The following is a 22184-nucleotide window of genomic DNA, read 5'->3' on the forward strand; positions in this document are numbered from 1 at the left end:
AGAGGTTAGCTAAGTCTGGCCTTCTGTGAAGGATATGCCAATATTCATGTTGATATTGGTGGTTGTTCTTTGCAATGGCTTTTGAAGAGTTGAACTGTGGACTGCTTCTTGTTCAATTGTTCCGTTCACCTTTTTGCTATCAAGATATTTATCAATACATGTTGATATATTGCTTCCTAGGATTCTGTTTGCCAGCCAGCAAAGCTGACTCAGGAAGACAGACACATGCATGTCTTCCAGTACAGAAATTACATTATCAGTACAAAGTCTTCTGCCATGAACTTGACCACAAGATCATATGTAGAAGGCAAGGGTTGAAAACCAACCAACCAAACAAAACAAAAGTGGCCCATCTGCAGTCACTGGAAAAACTCCCGAGAGAAAGCTAGGAAGAGGAAAAGAAATCATGAAAAATTTTAAATGCACAGTTTCTGCTTTTATCACATTTCTAATCCTATTTGCTTGGCTCCTCTTTGTCTTGCTTTGTTGTTGTTTGTCTCTAGCCTGTACATTCTTGAGTTTTTCTAATACTTCATCTTAAGGGGGAACCTGAAGAGCGTATTTTCCCTGCTAACGAACAACCTGAACCTTTTTCATCACTGAAGCCAATCAGAGGCAGGAGATTACAGTCGGCGGCGGACTGAGATTTGCATATTAACAGCGCAGTTATTGAAGAATAGCTGTCTTGTATTTAGACCAAACTGTGCCTTCTGATTCGACAGTGCCGGCTGCCAGCCAATGCAGATGAGGGATTCAAAGGTCAGATGGGTTTATTGTTATTGTTGTTTGTTGTTGTTGTTTTTTAAGGAGAGAAATGTGCAGTATTATTATAAATCAGACAGCGAAATCTGTGCGCAGGAAGCCAGGAAAGCGGAGTGAACCTGCTTGTCTCTGGCTCCATAGCGGCATGGCCACTGTGCCCTCTTGTTGGCTCCGACGAGTCTCCCTGCGTAATGTATCATATTCTGTATATTAATGTTTCAGCTTTACAGTTCTATTTCCATTAGGGGAAGATTGCCCGTGAGCCTCTTAGTGGATAAATAGGAATTTACAGCCTTCAAAAATTCTCTTAAAGCTTGCAGGATCCACAGAAGAAGGAATTACACATGACTATTTTTGAAGCTTTAAAAGGTCCAGAGGGCCTAATTGTGCTCTCAGATATGTCTGTGCAGCTTCGATTGAAGTCTTGGGATATAATGCATGCTTATGTGACAGCTAAAATGAGTCCTTTTTTAAATTAAAAAAAATAATCCTTCAGTTATTAAAAAATTAGACTGTAAAGTCTCCAGGGTCAAGCCAGCAACTTCCCAAGAGCTATTCAGAACATAACAAAGTGAGGTCTTGGCTGAAATGGGTCTTGTACTGACCTACAATTAGCAAATAAATGCTAAACGTGTTAGTGAAAATCACACAAAAACAAATGCAGATTTCTACATTCATGTTTGTGTACTTGCATTTGTCCAGGCAGGTCTGTGGAAGGGAAGGAGGGGACAATCCTAAATTGCCATAATGAAACAACCTTGTCAAGTGTTTCCCTGCTTCAGTCAGTTACATTTAACAAGACCAACACTGGCAGAAAGATTTTCTTTTACCTCTGTTTATACCAAGGCTTACGCAACAGTAAAGAAAAATGTATTTAAACCGTGTTGTGTTGTTATCTGTGTGTTTTTCTAAGTACAATTGCATTCAGTGTTAGGAGAAAGAGATGAAGGAGCAAATTTAATGCAGCTAAAGGCAAAATACTTAAGAAATATATTCAGGCAGTGGAGTTTGTGTGGTCTTTTTTAACTAGTCCTTGTTTTTGCAAGCTAGTTTACAGGTGAAATACAAGTTGTGCATGAACTTCCCACAGGTTTTCCGTGTGCTTTTTAAAAGGTGCTTGCTTAAGGATGAACAGGTTTAGGGCCAGTCCTTAAAGGACTGAAAAGATGTATTTTAATGTAAATAATATAGAAGAGGATGTCCAAGTTATAATTACATCTTACTTCCATCAGGGCTACATTTAATAGAAATACTTTCAGCAACTTCTGCTTTATTCACCTAACTGTATTGCAACTAAAAAGCAAAGCAAGAACCAGTTTGGAAATAAACAATACATGTCCGCACAGCTGGACCAAGAGTGACTCCTGCTCCTTACCTAAATCAATGCATTAATTTCTGTGTTTCGTCCTCCATACACGTCCTTGTGTTGCTTGGTATAGTATGTGTCAGTATTATTTGTTGTCACTTCTCAAACTGAAGCTGTGACACTAACCCTGCCAGCCAAGGGAAAAAAACTACACACAGAGGCAACAAAAGCCAGTATTGTTTAAATCAGATGAACCCAGTGGTGTGGAAATTGCTTCTGTTTCGTAAGTGTGCTTGCTAGTAGACTCAAGCTGATGGGCTGGTAAGCATACATAATTAGCCCAATACCTGTGGATATAATTCCGAACTGCTTTGGTGAAAGAAGTGCTGTGGAAAATAAGAGGCAGGAGATTTTTCTATCAGATTTTCTTCCTACCACTAGAAATCATAGCTGCCGTGTGCAATATTTAATACCTGATGTTAGTTTCCACCTTTCAGCCACAGCCACTTTTCACTTACCAACTAATCGTCACCTAGAAGTATGCTGAAACGCATTACAAATGGGCATACAAAGGCTTTCTCTGGCACTAAATCACAGCCATCTCTACAGAGGAAAGGGACTGCTTACAGCAGCCCTGCATGGTAATTCAGGCCAAGAAAGGAGCAGGTTTTTCCCGTTCAAATAACAGGAAGAGTTCAGATTAGCTAGCACCTTCTGTGGGAGTGGAGATGCAGCTGCAAAAGCCTTCCTTAACTCTCTGCTCATGTGAGGAGTTTGGCGGCCTCTCTGGGAGCCCCGCTTGGCTCTGGGGAAACACTTGTTGCTGCTAGCACCCCTGGGCGCAGCGCCTTGTCCTGGGAAGACCTGTCCTTGGCCACTTGCCCCACGGCTTCGTGGATGAAAGGTAAGGTCAGGGTGCTCTTCTCACACTTGAGGGTTGTCTCCTGCCCGGGAAATGAATAAGCAAAACACCAGACCCTACAGCTAAGAGTGTACCCTGAATGGTGCTGGTTTGAAGCCACAGTTAACTGGGAGATCGGATCCTCTGCAGGTAACACATGCAGCTATTCCGCAGGTGAGAGGATTCCCAAATGAAGCATCGATCCCGTCGGATGGGGTGCAGCTGCACAAGCTGCACAGGGTAGCGGCCAGGGACGTTTGAGGCGTGAGGCCTCGGGGAAAACTTGCGGCAAGATGCTCTGCTCGGGGTGCCTGAAGCACCCCCTGCTCGTACCCCTCCCTCCGCCGGGCCCGCTCCCCGATGCCCACCCACGGCCAGTTTCCCGCCCCGCCGGCGGAGCGGGCCGCGATCTCCGCGAATGCCGGTGGGGCTTCTCCCGGCTTCGTGCGGCCCCAGCGCCCGCCCCAGGGGCCGCGCCCGGCACCTCCTCGGCGGGGCCGCTGTCCCCGGGACGCCGTGACGGCTGTGCGCTCCCCGCCCTTCTCACCGCCCCTCTCCCCTTTCCTCCTCCTTCTCCTCCTCCGGGAGCCTTGCCTCCCATGCACACCTGCCTTGCCATTTGTCGGCGGCTTTGCTAGGAGGGGAGAATTTTCCCTCGGTCCCTTGCAGCATCCCTCCCCAGCGCGCGCACACACACACACACACACACACGCTCACACACACGGACGGGCAGAGGCACCGCGCTGCCTGTGCCTCGGCGGCCGCCGCCTCTCCGCACCCCGGCCCCGCTCTCCCCGCCGCCGCGGGGCGTCCTCCGCCTGCTGCAGCGCCGCCGGGCCCGGCAGCCGCCGAAGGGGGGCGGCGGCGGCGGCGGCTCCGCTGCTCCGCGGCCGCGCACCGGCAGCCGGTAGGTACGGCGGTCCCGCGGTGGCAGCACACCCCGGGCGGCTCCCGGCGCTGCGGAGGGACGGGGTGGGAGGGAGGGAGGGAGGGAAGGGAGGCAGGAGAGGGGCGACACGCGCTGCCCCAGCCCCGGCGGTGGCGCTTGCCTCGCCCGGCTCCGGCTCCTGCTCCAGCTGAGCTGCCCCGGAGCCCGGGGCTGCGCGCCGCCCCTGCCGCTGCCCGGCGCCCCCCGGGCACTGGTTCTCCCCGGTGAGTCAGAAAGTTTGCTCTCCTGGGCGCCCGGTGTTTGTTGTTGTTTGGGGTCCGCCTGTTTAGACCGGGCTTTTATTTCCCCATTCCCGCTAGAGGGCTATTTATTTATTTATTTTTTTATTTTTATTTTCGTCTTTTTTTTTTTTTCTTCATTTTTTCCCCCCCTCTTTAATTGCAGTTGCTGCTGCGGCGCGGGGAGATCGGGGTTCCCGCGATGTGTGTGCCTCTCCCGGCGCACACGCGTGGGCGGGCGGGCAGGCAGCGCACCCAGGGCAGCCGGGGCCGGACCCGGGGTCCCTCACGCTCTGCCCGCGCCCGAGAGCTGGGTGGCTGCGGCTGCGAGGTCCCCGGCAGCCCCCCTGCAGTTGGCAGAACAGTTTTCGGTAGCAGCTCGGGAAGAGACTGTCCCATCGCTCTCCTCTGTCTTCCCGTTCCTTGAGTGCGTGCTTTAAAACAGGTTTCAATGAAGCTGTAGGTGACAGGATCCCGGTGTCACCGAGACCTCGGCACCGTTTTGTAACTAGCAGCGTTACTGTAGCGGGTTACTAGCTGGGGAACAGCCGTATCCGACCCTGGCGAGGAGAGGGATTGGTTGATGGGTCGTGCCCATCTCTCGCTGCTTTGATCTAATCGCTCCAAGTAGCTTGCCGTTGTTTGGGGTAGAAGAAGCTCTCTTGCATTTTACTCTTTTGTTCTTTAATTCTAAATGTGGTTAGGTGGGCGCTCCTAGTTCCTGATAGGAAGATTAGAGGCTGAATAAATTCATCTCTGGGCAGGAGAGACATGATACTCTAAGGTCCTTCCCAATAACTGTGTATATTCTATGTTGTGTGTTATTACTTCTTTTTTTTTTTTTTTCTTATCACTGGAAGTTCTGTTGTAACGTGTCAAAAGCTTTGATGTTGTGGTTTTTTTGCAATGTAACTCGTTCATTTTTTTCTCAAATTTAAAATGGAGTGATAAAATGCATAGACATTAATAAATAAGTTGAAAGGACTTTGAAATAGTGAATGTTGTGCATGGTGTGAAATTATAGATATACATAAAAGAGTAATAACTACTGCAGTTTGTATTTAAAACCTTTTTCTCTATGACTTTGTGATGAACTCTCTTCATCTGTCTCTCAGCTTTTAAGTATGATTGGTTTTTGCAGTTGAGGTCTCCTGTCACATTGGTGGCAATGCCTAATAGGCACCCACGTTTTTCTGGCACACGTCATCTTGCAATCTCTCGCTTTGCAAAGACTTACCACTGTCAAAAGTACGTGAAATTTGCTATTGTGGCTTTCAATTTTGGATCTCTTCTCCTGGTGCTTGTATTTATTTATCTATCTGTATTATTATTTATTTATTTATGTTATAGCTGAAGAGGGAAGCATGAAGGGGAGAGTTGGGAATTTTCTCTGAATCTTTTATCTGTCCAAATATTAAAAAAAAAAAAAAATTGCATAAAGAAATTAAGTCACTGAAACAACCCAGAGCTGAATTCCAAGAACAAAAATCATTGTGGCATGCGTGCTCGCCTGCATCAGGCATTCTGCAGCATGTGGTATTTACAGAACTTGCAGTGTACAGTAGCTCTCGAGTAGTAAGAGAACGTTTTGTATCCTCAGAAGTGAGAGCATCTTTGACAAGTCAGCAAAACTATAGATACAGTTGAGGAAAGCTGATACTCGTGTGAGTGTGTGCATACATAAATAGCACCATACTGTTTGAGTTCATTTTTCTTCAGGATAGTTTGTCTTCCTCAGCCTGGAATATACATACTTGCCCCTGAATTCTGAGGCATTTTTTTACTGTTTGTCTCTGCGTGCATGTGTTTTAATGTTAGTCTTAATATTACTGTAAAATACAAAATAATCTGATAATAGATTTCGAAGACTTTATTGCCAGGCAAACCAGGCAATAGATCATGAAATCAGACAATAGTATTTTGTTTCCTAGCAACCTCCTACTGCAAACAGAAAACAAAACGATGGTGGATGCTTCCACATCATGATAGCTAGTATCGAAATCCCCAAGTAGTAGGTACCAAAGTATTAATTGTGCAGGGAGATTCACTCCTGTTTGTTTCAGCTGCTTTGTTAATATTTTTCCTTTTGTGCGAAAGAGATTTCCTGGGGTAAATTTGGCTAAATGGTTAAAATTTTGCTCCTCTCTCTTAATAACAGTGTCTCTTAAAATAAAGAGGACACAAAATTGAGTAGTAACTGTAAAATTTTTGCCAGTGTAAGTGATTTGGAGTAGCCTGTTCTTATTGCAGGACTGTTTCTAAATCTGTGCTATTACAGACCCTTGAAAATCAGATATATCCTTTCCTGTGTCCAACATGCACTATCTTTATGGATTTTGTTTTGTTAGTCATCCTTTAGCTTTGTGTTTTAGAACTATGTTTATTAGAATATATTGAAAGAAAAATCCTTTGTGGCTCCCAGGAATGGAAAGTAAAATCCTTAGTGCTGCTTTGCCATTCTTGGCACCCGGTTCAGCCCGTCCAAAGAGCCAGTGCTATCACCGTGCAGCAGGATTGGGTCCTAAGCCATGATCTTTCTAAAGTGCTTTTGATAATGCAGTGCTTCCCTTATTCAGTGTCTGAGCATTGAAATCGCATCTCGACCCTGGACCAATCTGGGATGCACTTTGTGCACTGCCATCTATCTGAAAAAATCCATTAGTGCAAGTGAGATCTGACCCGGGATGGGTGCAGGTGTTAGTGCTCACGAAACTGCTGGAGGTGCTGATTGCCGTAGGGAAAGGAGGTGAGGAGGCGCAGATGTGTAACTGTATGTTCAGTGCAGCAGAGAAGTTTCTATGCTTTTGTCTCGGTTTTACGAAAGAAAACGGCAAAAAGTTGTTCACAGAGTTTTACCTACAAGGTTTTGCTATCCAGTGGTATTTACAGATGTCACACTGTAAATTGAAACAGAGATAGTTTTCCTATTGGTTGCACCAGTGAGTCTGTGAAAATGAAGGTATTATTGCAGTCTGGGAAACTGTAAAATCACAAGAAAAATTTGCTGTGGGGAAGACAGAGAACTTAATCATGTATGCATTATTAAACAACAGCATTTTTGCTAGTCATGAGAGTTGTGTTCTCCGAGTGACTTAGGGGTTCATAGCATTATTTAAGAGATACCATATACTGTCACAGACTATTTATTTATATTGCCTATAGGTATTTTTCTGGTTCATCACAAGTACTGAGGTACGAAAGGGTTACAACAGATACCACTTCAATAAAAAAGGTGGAAGTGGAACGGTCAGAGAATATTATAATTCTGATAAATATCTACAAGGAGCTACTTTCTTGTCTGTGTTTGAAATGATGCATTTTAGTGCCATAGCATATGTGGATGGTTTAGTTTAGAACATGTTAATTGACTTTTGGAAGGCTTTATGGATTGAGAGGAAGTAGTTATTTTCCAATTTCTCTTCTCTGTTTCTTTCTCAGATGGCACCCCTCCCAAACCTTGAGTCTTACAATTAGGTAGTCTACAGATGAAGCTTGATATGGCAGCCTAATTGCAGTCCCCACTTAGCCTCTGCCTGTGTTTACCAGGCAGCAGAATGAGAGAAGGCAAAGAAAACAAAAAGTACAAAGAAAAAAACAAGGGGGAGAGAAAGGTCATGAAGTATTCTCTGTGTAAACAATGGAAGACATTTGGAAGTGATTTTAAATACTCCATGAAACTCCTGTTATGCCAACTGCATTTGCTGCTGGTGATGAATGCAAAATTTACATCTGCTGTAATATGGGTTGGCCACTGATGGAAATAGTCAACCCATGACCGAAACCAAATACTAGTACCTTCTTCTCCCTTCTCCCCACTACAGATCATCTTTTGTGGAACAGTGAGTTATGTCCATTCCCTTTAAAGGCATTTGGTAGATAACAGTTAAGAAATGGACACTTTTGTTGTCTCCATTTAACTATACAATGATGGTTGTGGCTAATGACCTACTGGGAATGTGCTGCAAATCTTGCTGAGATACATGTACTTTTTGAAATTTTTCACAGGGATTTTTTTTTTTTTAAGAGAGTACTGCAGAAATGAAAATATAGAGTTACTTACTGCATATTTTAATCCTATAAGTTTAATGATTACTGCACTGGGGCATATTTACTTAGGTATTTATTTCTTTTTATTTTAAGAAAGAAACAAAGCATGATGACAGTTGTGGACTCTCTTGAAGCTTCATTTTTAAAATCCTGTAACCTTAAAACATTGAGCTGCCAATTCTTGCCAAATAGGGAAAATAAACCATCCAAGTGATTACAGAAACTGAGGATTTGGCTCAGCAGAGCACTGGCTTGCACACCCAACTTTTTTTTAAAAAATGTATGCTTAAGCTCATCTCTGCTTGCTGAGATCAACTGGATTTAAGCAAGTGGTGAAAGTTAGGCATGTAATTAAATGCTTTGTTGAATAGGGGCCTTGAGCAAAACCTATAACCTTTGAAACTAATGTCTTTGCTTTGGACTAAACAGAACTTCAAAAGAATTTGTACAGGATAGTAGAGTGAAGGAAACAAATACGAGCAAAAGGCAAGATCAGGGGGCGGGGGGTATCAAATCAGGAACTTACTGATGGTAATAATGATGGTGGAAGGGATTAAAAATTAATATGTGAGTCTGGAGTGTGACTTGATTACAGAACAGCATGAGTTGTGCTTGAGCTGTCAAGAAAAAGGTACCATATGTGTGAACAAAGAGGTGGGACTCCTTTTTTATGAAAATCTGCCTTGAACACATGAAAATTCTGAGTATCACATTAACAAGAAGGTATTGATGATTTGAGTGAAGCTCAGAGAAGAGCAATAAAATACTTGGGAGTATGGAGGAACTAGCTTGAGGGGAAATACACAGAAAAAGATATATTTCTGGTCTGGCACTGAACATGGGGAGATAGGTTAACTACATCTCTGTTTTTGAAATGTGTTTTAGTCCAAGCAGTCAGATTTTTTTTCATGCATTTTGGGTGAGAATACCTGGGACTAAAAGGAGAAACTGCAGAAATAAAAGTTTAAGATGAATTCTGGGCCAAAACACAGTAATAGAAAAATGTTTTGTAGCCTGTATTAGTCCATGTGTAGAGCAAGCCCCCCATGCCTCTTCAGATTTTTCAAATAAGAGTAGGAAGATTGCCAGTAGATGTTCCAGAGAAGGCAATTCTGTTCTTTCAAGGAGATGGAGTACAAGATCTAACAGCCCTTTTTCACATTTCTGTTTTGTTCTAGTTTCAGCTGAAGGTTACAAGTGAAGCTAGGCCAACCACCCTCAGTTTGGTTCCCAGTCCTGAGACAGTTGGGTTTTACAAAAGCTTTTATAAATGCATGACTCGGAACAGGGTCATCATATGGACTCAGGATGAGTCAGTGCTGGGATGGTGGATGTGCAAGAATTAGTTACAATAGATTTTTTTAGTAAACAGCTACAGTTTATTAATTTTTTTGTTTTCCCTTTTAAAAACAATGAGCAACCCAGGTGGTGTACAGGGCACAGAGGTGACAGTTTTTTGTTTCTGCAGCATTTTGTTTTATCATCTAAAGACACTTACTGCCATCAGGTAGCAATGATGGATAGCAGGTACTTCCGTTCTGTCCCCCCATCACGGTGCTCTGATCTTGTAACAGCTGTCTCCTGTGATCTGGCTAGTCAGTGTGCAGCATAAGTCCTGATGATTACTGCCATCAGTAGTGTGTTTTCTGGAGGAGACTGAGAAAGGGGGAGAGACTTAAAGGTAATCTTTCCAAGGGTACACTGCTTTAAATGTTTTCGTCATCCATGTACACTGGGAGAACACTTAGCCAGAGAAGATGCAGGTTCAAGGTGTAATGGCAGTTTTCTTGAGGAACCTTTTCCTGGAATGATGTTATTACATTGATTTATTGCAATTCATTTTACTTGAAGCAAGTATTCAGAAAAAAAAATAAATTGTTGTGCAGACTGATATCATCAGGGAATGTTTTCCAACAGCCATGCCAATTGCAGAGGAGGAGGTGGATTTCCCTCTGCTGTGCTTTGTGGATACCTGACAGCCAACTGTTTAAACAAGGCCTAGTTTGGCAACTGTTAAGGTAAAAACAAGTGATTTGGAATAACCCTTCTTTCCATGTTAGTGATTAAAATCGTAATCCTGCAGGAGTTCCCACCATACAGGAGAAAGCTGATCTGGGGTAGAGCTTGATTAGTGAGACTGACCTTTGGTTTAAGTACTCGATGGTGCAAGAAAGGGGTGTTCTGAAGTAGTGGAAGCCAGATTTATGTCTTCTGTGTGCAATATAACATGGAAAACGTTGGTCTCTCTATTAAAAACCACTATACTCCCAATACACCCCAGGTGACTGCTTAAAAACAAATCCTCTGAGAGGTAAGCCAGGTTCAGTGTTGTTAGCGCTTGTCTACAGGCTGGTGGATAGTGTTGGTGATGGAGGTCTGAAAAAAGGTTGAATGAAGCTGCAGGAAGTTTGGGGATTTTTTTAGGCAAAACATAAGGATTAAGACTGATATTGACTACCAATGCATGCTTATGCTAGAAGAACAGTTTTTTAAAGGGTGAATAGTTTGCTGCTGGAGGGATAAGTTAGATAAAAAGAACCCGTACAATTGAGTGGATGAAGCTTGGTACATGCTGGTAATCAAATTGTGTAGATTGGTTTACTTAGGATTAGTTGTGTATGTTATACTCTTCTGTATAAGTGTGTCTAAGATCAGGCTTCTTGGATGGGATACTTCAGACAGAAAGGTACTGTGTAAATGTAAGATTATTATCTTCACTTTGCAGAGAGAAGCTAGGTCAACACTAATCTTAATTACAACTTGTTTCTGTTAATAGATCTTTAGTTTTAGAGTTAAGTTAAATGAGCCTTGAAAGTGGTTTTATACAGGTACTTTTAACATAGTGTTATATTCGGGATGTGGGGTTTGGTATACTAGATCTCAGCAATACTTGATGAGGAACAGTTCCTCCATGTCCTAAGTGGATAATATACAACTATTCTGGTATGACAGGTTGTCTCTATGTAGATTTTAGAGAGGTCTGTGCCCTACATGCAGTGTAAAAATCCTTCAGGACATAATAGCTCTGCCTGCGGTAGAATACAGTGAGGATTAAATAGTATTTTTAACAGTTCTGTTTAGATTTTTCCATTCCTGTTAGGAAGCGTTTTGTCAGGGAAGCAAAGAAGAAATGAAATAGAAGGAGCTGATAAAGGCATGGGGTGAATTTAGAGAGGTGGAATGCAATAACCAGAATGAGAGGATGCTCTTAGAAGGAGCACTGGTTCTTGTGCCCTTATAAGAAGTATTTCAGCAATGACAAATAAGTTTGTTTCATCTGAAAGCAGTAGATTGCTTCCTAATATTTTGCTGGTCTGACATCCTGTGAAATTGTGTTATATTCTAATTTAGTGGCTGCTCTGTATACAGAATAAGAGCTTGCTATTTTCTACCAAGTGAAGCAGTTCCCTGTCATTCTGCTGTTGTAGAGGTATTTTGGTGGCAGAGATCCATGGATTAATTTCTTCTGATGACTTTTAACAGATGTTGGAGAAAGAGTTGCATTTACTGAGTATGTGATCCACTTAGAGTTTTTCTTGGAGGTAGGACCCTTGCTTAACAGTGAAATCTGCTGAGATCACAACCCAGGGTAGTATGGTTACAGATGCATCACACAGATGTGTGTTTACGATCCTCTGCTGGCAGATAAGGATGATGGGCACCTGGATGTGAACAAGCACTCTGCTTTGTTTTACCAGACATAAATGGATGGTCTATTCATGCATCCTCATGCCACCTATGCACACCCCTATCTGGCTTCTACTGTCTTCAAGCAGAGCATAAATGGAGGTATTGGTGGCAGGCTGTTCCACGAGAAAGCTGAAGATTTAAAGGTTCTGGAAAGTACACTTGATTTAGAATCTTCTATATATTACCTTCCATTAGCTTGCCTAACATAAGCACCTCTCTGGTTAATTAGCAAATGAGGGCACCCTTGGCCATTTTTTTTGTTCAAGATTTTTGTTAATATCTTTAGAGTTACAGGAAATACCATTTATTCTGATAAACCTTTTTCTGCATTGTAATCTCCCATTTCGTATGAACCAGATAGCCAATACCATTTTATTTCATCGATAGCCTGTGAGAGAACATGCGATTTCAGTTCCTAGAGGAAGCTGGGCTAAACTTGAGCTAGAAGTCTCAATGTGCCGTTGCCAATCTCCTTAGCTATCCAGTTTCTTGCCAATTCTGTAAGCTTAATACCGTTACAGAAAAACATATGAAAGCAGGTATGGTGCATATGTCATTGGTTGAGTTTTGCATTTTTATTTTTCATGATGAATTTGTTTCACTGTCTTAACATTTTATAGAACATACATAATGCGCAGTTTATATTGTTTGCAGAAGAGAAGGCAGCTGTAAATTCAACCTAGGAAAGAAACTATTAACATTTTTTTAAGTGAAAGAGAAAGGCTGGAAATTTCTTTTTCAGTTTCTTGGAAAATATTAAGGGAGGTTATGTAACTGCATAAAGTCTCTGGGGAAAAGGAAAGAGAAGGCTTCCTGATAATGAAAGAATGGCGTAGCTGCTTAGTGTAATCCACTCTCCATGGATAGTGGTGAGAAGGGAGACCTGCGCGGTCAGACCAGTGTTCATTTGTTCACATCTAGAAGCAGGCAGAACATCTGACAGGGCAGGTTTGTATGAGGCCAGATTGTTAGACTCGCACCTAGGTTTAGCTTTTCTTTATTAACAAAGTTGATTCTGTTTGGTACTAAATAATGCAAATAAAATAGAAATTATAAAAGTAATAATTTTCAGGCTCATATTGCCCAAGAATAGAGGGGGTAGTGTGAAATGAGTCAGTCAACTCACTGTAATCAAACAATTCTTCTATACCTAAAGTATAAGATGCTGCATGAGTAGCTAGGCAGAAAGGACTAATGGCTATCTTGGAATCATAAAGAAAATCAGTTTCTTTTAGTTCTTCAGTGTCAAACAGGCTGCAAGATGAAACTGAATATTAAAGTGAAAGCAGAAGGTTGAATTTGATTATCCTGAAGGTGAGATCCTTTGACAAAGCCTGTCATCACTGAGGTATGGCTGTGATGATCACTGAAGTCACTGTTCTGGTTTCAGTTGTCTTCAATGTTGTTTTGTTGTCAAGGAGGACAAAGACCAATAGCCGCTCCTGTCTTAGGAATGGAAAATGAAGACTTCAGACTTGGTGAGAAGCTTCCTTTCATGCTAGCATTGTTGTAAGCAGAACACAAAATGAGTAATATAGGGTGAGATTTAAGCCTGCATATACTGCCCTTTAAAGGCATTTAAATTCACCAGTTCACTGTTAAATGAATAAAGGGAAAGGGAAATGCAAAACTGAAAACCCAAACCTAAAATATACAGCACTTCTTTTAATGCAAGGTGGTTCAGTCCATGTGAGAGGTGTTCAGAGAGTGGCTATAAACATCCGTGCAAGGAAAAATGCAGATCTTTGTAACACTCTCAGCCGTGTCTCTAAGGGATGACATGGAATGACTGTACAACAAGGAGTTATTCTGTAAGTGCCTGAGGAGCAAGCGTAGCAGTGGCAAAAAACAAATTGCAATATGAACTTCTGAGGTAGATTTTTCCTGATGCTGAGTTCATCTTGGTGAGAAAGAACCATCTGTGTATTTAGGAATTGACTGGGGAAAAAAAAAAAGGGTATGTATGCTTCCTTCCTTTGGTTACTCATGGACATCCTCTGAGGAAGATCTTGTCTTTATTTTAGCCCTACTCTGTAGTCCTCCATAATGTAAATTTATCTAAACTGAAATGAAATGAGACTTTTGGAAAGAATTTTTGTACTGCGTTGTATAATTATTTTATATTTTTATATAAATACAAAACCTCCCCAGAGATTCCCCAGAGAAGCAGAAATCTTAGGAATGATAGTTTCAGAAGGATTTCCACCAGGTACAGCCTGATGACACTCCAGTTCAAATGGAAACTTTCTTCATCTGACTTGCAAATAACTAACACCAAATATTTGAGAAAAATATTGAGGGCTGTCTCAGCAACTGTTAAAACTGAGTAGCAAGATTAATGCTTTAAGTGAAGATAGAGAACAGGAAGAAGTCTGACATACAAGGACAAAAGTCTGTAATGCCCACAGTGAGCAGAGTAAAAGTAATAGGCTGAATATGTTGCAAGAAATAAAAAGTTTAGAAAAACTTTTCTAGTGGTAAGAATGCAGAGGGATCCTGGAATGGATCGTGTAAACACTGTGGGGCTTTACCAGTTGAGGTCTTCAAGAATTTGATAGATATAACTGTGTTGTCTCTAAAGGATACAACTGATCCTGTTGCATAGTTGGTTCCAGCTCTATTTGCCTGTGATTCTCAGCAAGCCTTACAGTGAGTGGGATAAAAGGAAGTGGGACAGTCAGAAGGAGCATGGTTTCCTAACTTAAACTGAAATCCAGATGATCAGTCTGTTGTCCCCATTTGTGTCAAAATACTGAAATTGGCAGTTGAACATGGATGTTTCAGGGTTGAAAATATTTTATTCCCTGCTCAGCTAAGTGTGGGGCACTTTTCCATGTTGCACTATTAGGCTTGAGACATTTTGAAAAATTCACTTTGTCACTCACTGTGCTGTGCTAATTCAAGTTGGGGTTCAGACCTGGCTGGTGCAAGAACATCATAAAGCATAGGAGAGAGAAAACTAATCTATCTTCAAAAATCTTATGCAGATGTCTTCCAAGTTGTTAAGGCACAATTGAAAATAGATTAAAAGAATGGTAGACCATACTGTTTAGAGACTTATGACTCAGCTACTGTGTTTTTGTGTATTTCATTTGGAGTTATGTGCTTTCAGTTTTGGACCATGTTGGAGGAATAATCATGTTACAAAATTAATTCAGTAGTCTACAGTTGGTATTTTAGGTAGTAAAAGCTTTATGGACAGTATTTCCAGTGGCTGTCTTCAGTTAGAGGAAGAAATTTGCCCGTGTTCTGGGAAAAAGACTGAGGGTCCATTAGACCCCAGTTTCTTCTTTGCTCCAGATGTTCACTCCATAACTAGTAGCAAAAGTAGCACGTAGACCAATACAAATAACATAGTATGTTTGGAGTACCAGAATTTGAGTTCTTTTGGCAGAGAATTTTGAACTCTCTTAGGAAACAAATGAGTTTCTGTGCATTATGTGTTCATGGAAATTGAGTCCTTTCTACATGAGTAATGAGTCAAATGTTCTTTTAAGATGTATGGGGCCAGATTCAGATCTCCAGTGATTTAAATTTTGAGTAATTCAAAAGATATTCATGAGTTATACTTCAATAACAGATTGCAATCTGGTTCTTATTCTGTAGGATTTTAATATGGTTATAAAAGGGATATTCATCTTCATTTTCTAAATGTGTAGTAAGTTACCTAATTAATCCAATATTGTCTTCATTCTGGAGGAAGCTGTTTAACTTGAATTTCTTTGTCAAATACCGTACAGACAAGCTCATGTGGTGGTAACATTAACTAATGATAGAGCTATCCTTATATACAGTTCTATCATTAACTTGAATTACGGTGAAACTCCACTTGTTTTCAGGAGAGAAAGACCACAGTGTTGTAGAGAAGAAAGCATGCTATTTTTGCAGTCACTATGCAATTAACTCGTATAACCTCTGTGCTCGTCATGCTTTGTATAAGATCCAGGGTGACCAACTGTAGGTCATTTATATGAGAACAAAGACCCTGGGGCTGAGAGACAGTTTATTAAGATAATACTGTGGTGTGAAGATCAACTGTCACAACAGTTGCCAGTGAAAGCATGTCTGTATTTACTGAATGCTTGCAGTGTATAAACATACCTTGAGTTGAGATGCTTTGAATATTAAATATTACCTGGGGAAATAACCAGGTAAACGGTGATGGTGGTGTGAGCATGGCGCCAACCTCACCTTGTTTTCCGCAGGTTCTCACTTAGTGGTGATTGCTCCATGGATTTTCTGATGCAAGGTTGAGTACCTAGCATTTAAACCGTGGGATGTTAATTATTTTTGTCCTTTAATCATCCACTTATTTTCATTAAAATGAGAGAACTCAGCCCTCTGTCAGTTTTGGTTGCTCTTGACCAATGTGACCCAAAGTTAGCAAAGAGAAGGGAGGAGAAACAGATGAAGATGCAGACAGAGCATTGTTTGAGCTTTGTTCTCAGGAAGTAGGGCTAACAAAACACTTTCCTCAGACATTTCTCTTTCCAGATAGAAGAAAGAAAAGTTGAATTGAATTCTTTCATCCATGTCAAAGAGTACAAAGTGTGTTGTCACTTGCTGGTGCCTCAGTGTATTTGTCATTGGGAAGCCCACAGCAATGTGCTTTCTAAATGGTTTATGAAAAATGGACATAATCTGTTTAAAGCAAAATAAACTTGTTGCTTTTATCTGCTAAAGCAGAACAAAGATGCTGTTGTTTGAGGAATACTTGTTGTCCTTAGAGTGTGTGTTATGGCAAGTCTGATGCCTTGCTACTAACTGTAGTAAGAGAAGCAAGTTCTTCCTCACAGTGCCTCTTGAAACATTTTCTGTGTATGTTTTTCTTCTAAAAAATCTGTGATAATCTGTAGTTAAATATGAAAGCTTCTTATTTCAGCTTTACAAGAACATCATATTCTTCTCTCTGAAGCACAAAGAAAACTCTATGCTTAAAATTCAGTTTTGCAAACCCTTCCCCCTTCTTCATACATTCATATGGAAATACACCATTAACTGTGAAATTCCCTAGCAACCTTGACAGCCTAGAAGAAGGGATCCAAACCCCAGGAATACTCAGTTCTCAGGAGAATTTGTACTGTCTTTTGTTAATATTCATTATATTCTGATAAGGAATTTGAAAAATTCTTTTCTTGGTCTCTCCCTCTTCTTTCTCTCCACTCCAGTGGTTGTTTTGTTGGAACGGTGCAATGTTCCCACTAGTGGGAAGTAGAACCCAAAATTTCTTACCATCTTTCCTGGAAAGCCTTCAGAAAATCTACTTTTATTTCATAGTAATTCCTTTGATAATTTCTTTACTATTTCATTTTTTTAAAAAGATAAATAGCCATTGACAGCTGAAACAAGAATTATTATTAGTTTCTAATGTAATAAATTGCTTGTTAACTCACCTTAGGGAGAAAAGCCATTACTTCCTGTACATGGTGGCAGTAGTATGTGCTGTTACATGTAGTTCTCTAATGGGTTTTCTCCCTCCTCATTTTCTTGCCTAGTAAGGGCTAGTCATCCTTACAAATCCAGAACTGATGCTATGGTATGCAGTATCTCAGGTGTCTCAGTGCAGAAAATCATTCAGGCACTGCTTCAGCTCAGTCTTAATCCCATGAGAGCTTAGGAGTTCTGGCAAGAAGTCCCATTGCTTGACAGAGACAGGACTGAGCCCTGAGCTGTCAGAATCAAATGAAGCTTTATTAGCCAATTAAATTAATTTCACTTACTTTTGTTCCAGCTCTGGTTTCTAGAGGAATCTTTGGGGGTGAAGGTAGAGCTGTGGTTGCCTGGGGGGGTTCTTTTGCTTTGTGGTTTTTGTTTGTTTCCCAGGGGTTTTTGTTTGTTTGTTTGTTTGTTTTAAGCAGTCCCTTTTGTATGCCTGTTTCCCTATCACTTTTTGTGTTACATTCTCTCTTTAATTTTTATAACCCTCCTTTATCTCTTTTTCGTTTCTCTCTGTCCCATGTCTTTCTATTACAACCTTCATTTCTTTTATGTTTCAAATGTGATATTTTCTGTTTAATGCATTGTCCTCTCTGTTACTTTCCTATTCTTTGTTCCCTTCATCCTTTCTACTTACTTTTCCCACTATTTTATATTATGTTGCTCTGTCCTAAAGATTCTAATTAATTTATTTCTACAGGGATAGGCCTGTAGACTACTCCTTTTTTTGTATCCCGTGCAAGTGACAGAAATGTGTTCGTGTCAGAAGAAGCAAAGATGTTAATGAATGTAGCTCAACAGTGCTGTATGGTCACACTTAATTTCTTTTTGTTTAAAGGCTTAGAAACTCAGGCTTCTCTCTTGAGTTCAGGACTCAGGTAGGCTTTCCTGTCACCTGAATTCCTTGCTTTCAAAAATAATTTTCAAATAGTAATCTCTGTTTTGCTCCTTATATTATATCAGTTTGATAGTATAAGAGGCTACCATTCCTCTTAAATGTAACGGTTTTGTACAGTTGTCAGAATTATCTTTTTTTTTGCACAAAGAAAGGTTCTTGCTTTTATGTAGGGATCCTTACTTTGAACCAGTTGTTCCAAAGAAAGGCATATTTGTACCATACAGTATATTTAATTATTTTTATGTGGGTAAGTCAGTTTGAGAAATGTGGTTATGTATCAGTAAGATCCATAATCTTAATGTTAAAAAATGTACTAATATGTCTCCAGTATCAAAATTTGAGTGCGAAATAAGTAGTACTACTGGAAAGCTAAATGAGTAGCGAGTCAAAGTAATTAAGGGAAAGTAAATAATCTCAGGTTCTCATTCCCCATGAAACTAATTTTGTATCTTATCCTTCATGTATTTAAAAATAGTTCCCTGCTAATTCAAGATGCTTGTGTACTATGTCTGTGAAGAGCACTTCAGTCCTATTGAAAGGACGGCAGATTAGGGAGTTATTTGCAACGGACTATTTTTTTTTATTTTTAGAGAGACATTCATTTGGGCAATGTAAGTGAAAAATCTTGCTGGAAAAACAGCTTGATGTACAGTGAGACAGCAGGTGATCAGCCAATAATTTTGTGAGAGCTTATGACCAGAAAACTTCTAGTTTTGTCTTTGAAAGGATACAGATGGAACTTTCTCAACAAAGGTGGAGGTTTTTTTCTCAGTCTAGTAAGGCCTTAAATGTTCTACCATACATGCTTTCCTATTTTACCTTTAAAAGATCTTTGTAGTATTAGTGACTCTACTATTTGGAATATAGATTATTTGAATTTTTTTTCCTAAACTAATAAAGTGTACCTTGGAAGATGAATGGAATGCATTAGAAGGGCTAGACTGCTCTGGAGCTGCAGGTTTGCTGTGCATGAGTCTTATAGTGGTCTGATGGGAGAGTGACAAGATTGCATTGTCAGCTCCGTCAGTATCTTGAGTAGTTATCTTAAGAGGACTGATATATGTCCATGACATGTCTCCAGGTTTCTGTGCCAGAGAAAACAAATATAGTTTCTTTATTTCTGTATACATTCTGCTCTTGAACTCCTGAGGTTTTCTGTTGCCCAAAGAGGCATAATGCGCGGGTAGATTTATTTTTCCCACTCATGGAGGTGCAGGTAACGAAATGAGGCAGCAAGGCTGAGATAGCAAAGGGATTCTCTTCATACGTACAGCGTGTACGAAGCGTGGTGCTGTGCTGAAATTTTAGGAGAGAGCATAGTGGCTCGCTCTGAGCACATAACAAGTGCAAAAATTAGGAGCTTACAGAATTAGGTTTGTGTTGTACAACCTCTTGGGTTCTGAATTGCAGGCTTCAGGTGTTGTGAGTATTTGCTCAGTGTGCAGGAACCCTACAATGACAAGGTTAAGTCATAGCAGAGTTATATGTCTAAAGTAGACAGCGTAGATGTATTCTCTCACATCAGAGGAGGATGCACGTGTAGCTTGTTAAATAGGGATACTAACCTGTTTGATAGTGACTTCAGAGGAGCTGAAGATGATGCTTTCTTCCAGACCTGCAGCCTTTCAAGACAAACTGGTAAAGTTTTGTCTTTGTTTTTAGTTTTGAGGTTTGTTTGTTTGTTTGTTTGTTTTTTAATGTAAGTTAACTGAGACTTTCTGGTTAATTAACTGCAGATCCTTATGAACGTTCTGGAGGACTGGAACTTTGTGCATGTGTCCTGCTGTTATCCTCATGGTCTCTGAAACCAATGAGGAGTTTGGTAGAAAAAAATTTGATGCTTGGCCAGAGCCTTGCAGATTTGGTGAAAGAAAATAAAACTATCAGTTAATATTCTTGAGAGCAGGGTAAACCTATTCAATGTAAAGGGAATTCTGAGACCTGTTATCTGCAGCAGGAAACCTGCGTTTTATTAATCAATCAAACAAAATGTTGAAAATAATAGGAAGAATGACTTGAGGGAGGGAAAAGCAGAGCTATAGAATATTAGTAAGAAGCTGATACTGTTTGTGAATGTGGACTATTCTTAAAGCTTTCATATGCTCTATGTAGTGTATAGGAAAAACAACTTTCCTTTTTTCCTCCTGAGAGAAGCCATGATTTTATCTCAGTAATTGAAAATAATGTCTGAAGTTGCTCTTAACTAAACTTACATGAACTCCTTTTATAATCAGTTGTTATCTTTCAGTGAATTTCTCAATAAATGCTGCTGCCTGCGCTTGGATGGCATGATCCTATATAGAAAACAAGGCCAAGCACATCCTATTCATGACTCAAAGACCAGCATTTCTAGCCTAATTATGGTGGCATTTGGCAGTGATGCTGTAGTTAAAGGTGCTTGTTGGTGTTTCTGTTATAAATTGTGAGTACTTGAATGGCTTCATGCAAGCCAGGCAGAAGTCTGACTAGCTATTTACTTTTTTTTTCCCCTTCATTAAAAATCCTTAAGTGAAGAGAACAGTTGTGAGTTCTGAAGTTCTTTGATAATATCTGTTTGTCTATCACTTTATCTATTACAAAACTGCAGTGCTTTTCCTTAATTTCAAAATTGCTGTTGGGCAACATGTGTGATAACTGGTTGATGACTTGCGTTGCTCAGCATTTTGGGTTGCTTAAAGAAAGGTGTGCCTGTTAAAAGGGGAAAAAGGAACACCAGAGTATACAGAATTGTCTAAATTGAACAATCTGTGCACAATGCTGCCTGCAAGCGGAGATGATTTCAGTCACCTGAGTTCTGCAACTGGGCAATATTAATTTAAGGACTTCTTTCTTACTAGGGACTGTTGCCAAGTTCCTTGCAGTTTCATAAACACTGAACAATCCCTCTAGACATCACTCAACAGTCATATCTGTCACACTTGCATTAATACACATTAACTATTCTGTTGTTTCCAGCTTCATAATGACCAGGACTAGATCTGATTGTATTTATTTCACATTTTTGGAAGAGATGGAAAAAAATCCCAACTAGATTCAACTAGCAAGTGCTACTAAGCAGTTCCCTAAAAAAAAAAAAAAAAGTGAGTTTTACAGAAATACTGACCAATGTGGAATTTTTTAAAAGCATCTCCTATTTAGAGTGATAAGTGTAGTAGGAAGATTTACGCAAGCCTTGTCTCGCATTTATCCCCTAAGTGTTTCTGGAAATTTATAAATTCATCTTTTTTGGGGGAGATGGCAGGGGTAGGGTTTTCTTTTGCTTACCAGAAGGTAACAGAACATGACTTGTAAAATCTCCGTAAGATGAATATAAAGCCCTCGAATCTAATAATTTAACTGTATGAAACCAACTTTCAAAATGTTATTGCACTTACAACATTTTCTCCTGACAATCATGGAATCATAGAATGTTTTGGGTTCGAAGGGACCTTAAAGATCATTTAGTTGCAACCCCCCTGCCATGGACAGGCAGACCACGTTGCTCAAAGCCCCATCCAGCCTTGAACACTTTCAGAAATGGAACATTCACCTGATTCCAGTGTCTCACCACTGTCATGGTGAAGAATATGACAGCTCAAATTCTGAAGAACATGAGTGAGTTTTTGTTTGGTGTGTGGAGACAGGATCCTGAAGTGTACAGTGTCTGTAGCTGTCACACAAGGACACCCCAAAGGGGGTTGCCCATATCAAGGTGAGCTATGCATTCACCATCTCTGCAAGCACTTAGTGAGAACTGCCTGCTAATGAAAGCCTTGCTGTTACAGAAAGTGACAAGAAAGGCTTTTCAGTGTGTTCCTTGTGGGGAAAAAAAACAAAAGAAGAAAAAGGCCTGACTTAGCTTAAGTGAGAACTTTTACCTTGCTTCCCCCAATCAGAAATTGTTGTAATATGTCCTTATCTCGTGGTATGAGGTGGAGGTGGTTGTTGCTACACTAGTGCATAAGCAAGGAGTCAAAAATGAAAATTACCAATGCAAT

The 22184-nt window shown here is 40.6% G+C and overlaps 1 protein-coding gene across 5 annotated transcripts in view; it reads left to right on the top strand.

Moving 5' to 3' along the window:
• The first annotated feature begins 736 nt into the window (after nucleotides 1-736).
• The window catches only part of ENOX1 (ecto-NOX disulfide-thiol exchanger 1), a 361423-nt gene continuing 339975 nt past the window's right edge, over nucleotides 737-22184 (top strand). For 4 of the 5 annotated variants that reach the window (XM_027888872.1, XM_027888868.1, XM_027888873.1 and 1 more), the window contains exon 1: nucleotides 737-759. The gene's annotated coding sequence lies outside the window, so the exon portion shown is untranslated. The remainder of the gene's footprint in view (nucleotides 760-22184) is intronic. The other variant, XM_027888869.1, reaches the window with a different exon arrangement.

Source organism: Empidonax traillii, unplaced genomic scaffold (assembly GCF_003031625.1).
Source record: "Empidonax traillii isolate 1590-97213 ecotype Southwest subspecies unplaced genomic scaffold, ASM303162v1 scaffold247:size2371522, whole genome shotgun sequence".
In the NCBI taxonomy this organism is placed as follows: domain Eukaryota; kingdom Metazoa; phylum Chordata; class Aves; order Passeriformes; family Tyrannidae; genus Empidonax; species Empidonax traillii.